A 6,509-nucleotide genomic window follows, 5' to 3' on the forward strand; every position below is an offset into this window, starting at 1 on the left:
TAATTTTTTCTATAGTTTTTCTGTTCTCTATTTCATTTATTTCTGCTCTGATTTTTATTATCTCCTTTCTTCAGTTAGTTTTGGGTTGTCTTTGTTCTTTTTTTTCTAGTTCCTTAAGGTATGAAGTGAAGTGGTTCACTTGGGCTCTCTCTTATTTATTTATATATGCCTGAAGTGATATGAACTTCCCTCTTATCACTGCTTTTGCTGCATCCCATAGGTTCTAATATGTCGTATTTTCATTTTCATTTGTCTGTAGATACCTTTTGATCTCTGCGCTTATTTCTTCTTTGACCCATTCATTTTTTAAAAGTATGTTGTTTAGTTTCCACATTTTTGTGGTGGGGGGGGGTTCTTTTTTGCAGTTGAATTCTAGTTTCAAGGCTTTATGATCAGAAAATATGCTTGGTACAACTTCGATTTTTCTGAATTTGCTGATGTTATTTTTGTGGCCCAACATACGGTCAATTCTTGAGAATGATTCATGTACACTGGAGAAAACTGTACACTCAGACACTTTGGGATGAAATGTCCTGTAGATGTCTATCATATGCAGGTACTCTAGTTCATTCTTTTAAAAGATTAATACAATTAGTAAACTCCTAGCAAGACTGACAAAGAATAAAAAATAAAACATAAGAGACCCTGGCTGGTTTGCTCAGCGGTACAGCATCTGCCCAGTGTGTGGAAATCCTGGGTTCAAGTTTCAGTCAGGGCACACAGGAGAAGTGACCATCTACTTCTCTACCCCTTCCCCTTCTCTCTCTCCCCCTCTCTTTCTCTCTCCCCCCCTTCACAGCCATGGCTGAAATGGTTCAAGTAAAGTTGGCCCCCCACACTGAGCATGGCTCCATGGCCTCACCTCACTGAGCATGGCTCCATGGCCTCACCTCAAGCACTAAAATAGCTCAGTTGCCAAGCAATGGAATAGCAGCCCCAGATGGGCAAAGCATCACCCCCTTAGTAGGCTTGTTGGGTGGATCTTGGTCAGGGCACATGCAGGAGTCTGTCTCTCTGCCTCCCTGCCTCTCACTTATAAAATAAGATGAGATTAGATAAGATAATAAAGTAAATAAAATTAAAAATAAAATAATAAAATAAAAATGGAATAAAACAAAATTAAAATTAAAAAATAAAATAAGAATAAAAAGATTTATACAGACATTAAAAACACAATAAAGAAATACTGCAAACAACTCTAACTCACATAAACTCAGAAATTTAGATAAAATGGAAATGATTCATTTTCCAAAAACTAAAACTCACCTAGGATAAATCAGATAGTCTGAATAGCCATATAACACTTTTATAGATTGAACATATAGATAAAAAGAAAACCTTTCTAAAACAAATAAACAAACAAACACACACACAAAAAAACAAACTTCCAGGTCCACAGCATTAATAGTGAATTCTACCAAACACTTGAGGAACAAGTAACCATTCATTTCACTCAGTCCCTTCTATGAGATAGAAAACACTCACTTCCTAACTCATTTTATGAGCCCAATATTAACCTTATACTCAAATCAGACAAAGAAAACTGTAAGTCAGTATTTCTCATGAACATAGACACAAAAATTGTCAACATAATATTAGCAAAAAAACCAAGTGGAGTTTATCTTAAGAATGAAAGATGGCTTCCATACTTGAAAATTAATGTAATAAGCCATATTAATTGTCTAAAGAAAAAAATCAACATGATCATATCAATTGATGCAGAAAGCACTTTACAGAATGCAACATCTATTCATATTCAAAATTCTCAGCAAACTAGGAATAGAAGCAAACTTCCTAACCTGATAAATGGCTCCTACAGAAAGCCTATAGCAGACATCATACTTAGTGGTGTAAGACTGAATGACTTCCCCCAAGACTGGGAATGAGGCAAAGATATCTATCTTTACCCCTATTTAACATCAAACTGAAAGTCCTAGCCAGTACAATAAGGCATGAAAATGAACAAAAGATTTAAGATTGAAAGGAGAAAATGTGCCTGACCAGGTGGTGGTGCAGTGGATAGAGCATCGGACTGGGACTCAGAGAACCCAGGTTTGAGACCCCGATGTCGCCAGCTTGAGCACAGGTTCATCTGGTTTGAGCAAATTCACCAGCTTGGGCCCAAGGTCGCTGGTCTGATTGAGCAAGGTGTCACTCAGTCTGCTGTAGCCCCCCAGTCAAGGCACATATGAGAAAGCAATCAATGAACAACTCAAGTGCTGCAACAAATATTGATGTTTCTCATCTCTCTCCCTATCTGTTCCTATCTATCCCTCTCTCTGACTCTCTCTCTGTATCTGTCAAAGAAAGAAAAAAAAGGGGGAAATGAAATGGTCCCTATTTGCAAACAAAATAATTTACACATTGTCTGACCTGTGGTGACGCAGTGAATAAAGTGTTGACCTCGAATGCTGAGGTCGCCAGTTCAAAACTCTGGGCTTGTCCAGTCAAAGCACAGATGAAAAGCAACTATGAGTTGATGCTTCCTGCTCCCCCTCTTCTCTCAAATCAATAAATAAAATCTAATATATATTTTTTTAATTAAAGATAATTTCTATATAGAAAATTCCAAGGAATCCACCCCCACTCAAAAGTCCTAGATGCAATACAAGGTCAACATGAAAACTCAAATAAATTTCTATACCCTAGCAATGAATAACTGAAATCCAAAAACTTCTAAATAATTGCATTTATATTATCTCCAGAAAATGAAATACTTAGATATATACAATATCTGAATGCTGTAAACTACAAAATACTGATGAACAAAATCAAAGAAATCTAATCAATAAAGAGACGTAACAGGATTATGGATTAGAAGACTTAACATAATAAAGATTTCAAGTCTTCCAAAATGAATCTATAGATTTAATGCAACTCCATAAAATTCCCAGCAGGATGATTCACAGATCTAGAGAAGCTGATTCTAAATTTATATGCTAGGTAAAAAGAAGAAAGAATTATACTACACAATTTTAAGACCTTACCAAAGCTATTTACACACTGGAATACTACACATCTATAAAAATGAAAGAAATCTTACCTTTTACAACAGCATGGTGGGACCTGGAGAGTACTATACTAAGTGAAATAAGCCAGTCAGAGAAAGACAAATATCATATGATCTCACTTATATGTGAAACCTGACAAAGGAAATAAACTGATGAGCAAGATAGAAACAGAGGCATGAACACATGTGACAGACTGACAACTGTCAGAGGGGGTGGGAGTGAGGGGACTGTATGTAAGAAGGTGAAGGAATGAGCCAAAAAAAAATGTGTATACATAACAAACAGACAACAGTGTGGCAACAGCCAAAGGAAAAGGTGGGGGCTAGGTGGAGGTGGGCAAAGGAGGCAAATGGGGACAGATAGAGACCTTGCTAGGGGCAGAGGGGCACCATGCGGTGTGCAGATGGTGTTTGAGTTGAACATTGAAACCTGTATAGTTTTGCAAACTAATGTCATCCAATAAATTTCATTAATAAAAATAAATAAGGCCTGACCTGTGGTGGCGCAGTGGAAAGCGTCGACCTGGAATGCGGAAGTTACTGGTTGGAAACCCTGGGCTTGCCTGGTCAAGGCACATATGGGAGTTGATGCTTCCTGCTCCTCCCCCCTTCTCTCTCTCTCTCTCTCTCTCCCCTAAAATGAAGAAAGTCTTATAAATAAATAAATATTTACATATTTAAAAATACTTTACTGAAGCTAAAATAATCAAGACAATGTGATATGGTTGAAAAGATAGACACAGAGACCAGTGGAACAGAATAGAGCCCAGAAATAGATCTGCACAAATATGGCCAATTGATTCTCACAAAGGTATAAAGGCAATTCAATATATAAAATATAGTGTTAGAGCAACTGAATTTTCATTTGCAAAAAATTGAACCTCAATCTAAAGTAAAACTCATACCTTATTAAAAATTAATTCAAAATAAATCACAAGCACACACACACACACATACACACACACACTGGATCACAGGTTTAAATGTGAAATGTAAAACTAAACTGCTTTAAGAAGCAATATTAAGGACCCTGTTCTTAAACATAACACCAGAATTACAATTCAAAATTTAGAACTTTGGCTCTTTAAAGGACCCTGTCAAGAGAATGAAAAGACAAAGTACAGGTGGCTCTCTCTGTGGGGCACGCCCGCAGCTGTCCCCACCCCTCCCCAGGGTGTATTTTCCTTGCCTCTTTCTCTAAGCTCCAAGGGCCCTTCTTTCACCTCTATAAGTAGTTTCCTGAGCCCATTTCTCCTACAACTCACTTTTTCTACCTCTATGACTTTCCAAATAAATTTTCTCTTAAGTTAAAAAAAAGAAAAAGTAAACTACAAATTGGATGAAAACATTTGCCAACTATGAATCTGATAGAGAACTCGCCATTAAGCTTAGTGAAAGAAACCAATCTCATAAAAGTTGACATGCTAGATCAGTGGTCCCAACCTTTTTTGGGCCACGAACCAGCTTAATGTCAGAAAAATATTTTCACGTACCAGCCTTTAGGGTGGGACGGATAAATGTATCACGTGACTGAGACAAGCATCAAGAGTGAGTCTTAGATGGATGTAACAGAGGGAATCTGGTCATTTTTTAAAAAAAAAAAACATCCTTCAGACTTAAATATAAATAAAACGGAAATAATGTAAGTTATTTATTCTTTCTCTGTGGACCGGTACCAAATGGTCCACAGACCGGTACCAGTCCATGGCCCGGGGTTGGGGACCACTGTGCTAGATGATTTCATATATGTAACTTCCTCAAAATGACAAAATTATCGAGACAGAAGAGACTGGCGGCTGCCCAGGAATAGAGACAAGGGGGAGAGGAGATACAGCTATAAAGTGGTAGCACGAGGGAATTTCTCTTGGGGAGGGAGTATCCTATATCATGATGGCGGTGGTGGTGATGGGGACACAATTCTATAAGAAAAGATCGAATCGCATAGGATACACACAAATGAGTGCATGTAAAAACTGGTGAGAACTGAGTAAACTCTCTGGTCTTACAATAGAGTGTCACGTTAGTTCCCTCATTTGGATTGTGTACCATTCAAGGGGCTCTATGCACTATTTTGGCAACTCCCTGTGCATCGACAGTCCTTTCAAGGTTATCAGTTAAGAAAAAGACTAACAGCAAAATGATTGCAAACAATCCAACATCCATCCATAGAGGACAGATTGAATAAACTACAATACATGCACACAATGTATGAAACCATAACAAAAGTAAGGAATATATCTGTGGACTGATGTGGATAAATGAAAAAAAAGTAAATCCCAGAGCACTGGCTTGAATGTGTTAGCTACTGTGCGGGGTGGGGTGGGGGGGGGGGCGGACAAGACACCACAGGTTACCAGGGGCCACCAGAAGCTAGAAGAGACGCATGGAGCAGATGCTCCCTCACAGCCTCCAGGAGGAACCAACCTCGCTGAGACCCTGATTCTGGACTTCTAGCCTTTGGAACTGTGAGAGAATGTAATTCTGTTGTTTGAAGCCACTCATCTGTGGTACTTTGTTATGGCAGCCCTAGGACACCAATACACTGACTTTCGGGGGCTTCATCCCACTGACCTCCAAGCAGTTCTCCATCCAAGTGAGCGTCTCAAAAACAAGTGCCTCCATTAGACTTAGGAGGGATTGCAGAATCTCATCCAACAGAACCTGAGGGGGAAAAGAGACTCAATCAACTTCAGAGCTATCAGCCCCAACGCCCCTTCTAAACTCTGCTCAGCACTCTGCCTCTCTCTCCCAGGACGCCTTCCTGGAGAAAGGCTGCTCCAAAGGTTTCTCCCTACCTTCCAAGTGCTGCCTGCCCGCCATTCACTTGAACAGATTCCTGTGTTGTTTTCACCAGAGCACAAAGGTCCACCTGCTGTGCACTTTGTCCTGGTGGGCTGGGAGTTCCCTTCAACATGGCTGCCCCGCCCCCTCCACCCCCACTCCCTCACTGGAGCCCACCAGGGACTCTGCCATGGGGAGCAGCCATGACTGAGGGCTGGGCAGGCAATCTGCAGGGCACCTGAGTCACAAAAGCTAGGACAGTGGGCTTCTCTCTATCGCCCTTGACTGAACTCAGTGGCCTTGCCAAAAACCATATAAAGTCAGTGAAACCAAACTTGGTGTCATTAGAAAAAAGGTATAAAGTTGGGGCTTTGCGGGGCCCTACAGAAATCAGGTCCCAGGGGCGCACATGGTGCACCCGCCTTAAATCCGCCTCTGTTGAAAGGCCATGTGCTGCTGGCGCTCAGGGTGTCTGTCAGTATGATCCAGCTTCACATTCTCATCCTGAATGAACAGTGTGCTCAGAGACCTCCGTGGTGGGAACGGGCCCACAGCCAGGACGCACTACCTACCCGAGGTCTGGGGGATGAGGAGCTAAGACCCCTGTCGCCTTCCTTAGGCTGACGCTCAGAGAAAACAATGCCTGGCCCTGATGGGAGTCAGTGGGTGGGACTAGTACAGGGACTTCTCCCTGATTTCAATACTTTCTCTTAATCCT

General features: G+C 40.7%; 1 long non-coding RNA gene across 1 annotated transcript in view; it reads right to left on the minus strand.

Annotated features, from left to right (window-relative positions):
* LOC136395272 (uncharacterized) overlaps positions 1-5,890 on the minus strand; it is a 273,153-nt gene extending 267,263 nt beyond the window's left edge. The window contains exons 1-2 of the long non-coding RNA XR_010749302.1: positions 5,806-5,890; positions 5,582-5,671 (exon numbers count right to left, since the gene is read on the minus strand). This is a non-coding gene — a long non-coding RNA (uncharacterized lncRNA). The remainder of the gene's footprint in view (positions 1-5,581; positions 5,672-5,805) is intronic.
* Positions 5,891-6,509: the final 619 nt, after the last annotated feature.

Source organism: Saccopteryx leptura, chromosome 2, assembly GCF_036850995.1.
Source record: "Saccopteryx leptura isolate mSacLep1 chromosome 2, mSacLep1_pri_phased_curated, whole genome shotgun sequence".
Taxonomy (NCBI): Eukaryota; Metazoa; Chordata; class Mammalia; order Chiroptera; family Emballonuridae; genus Saccopteryx; species Saccopteryx leptura.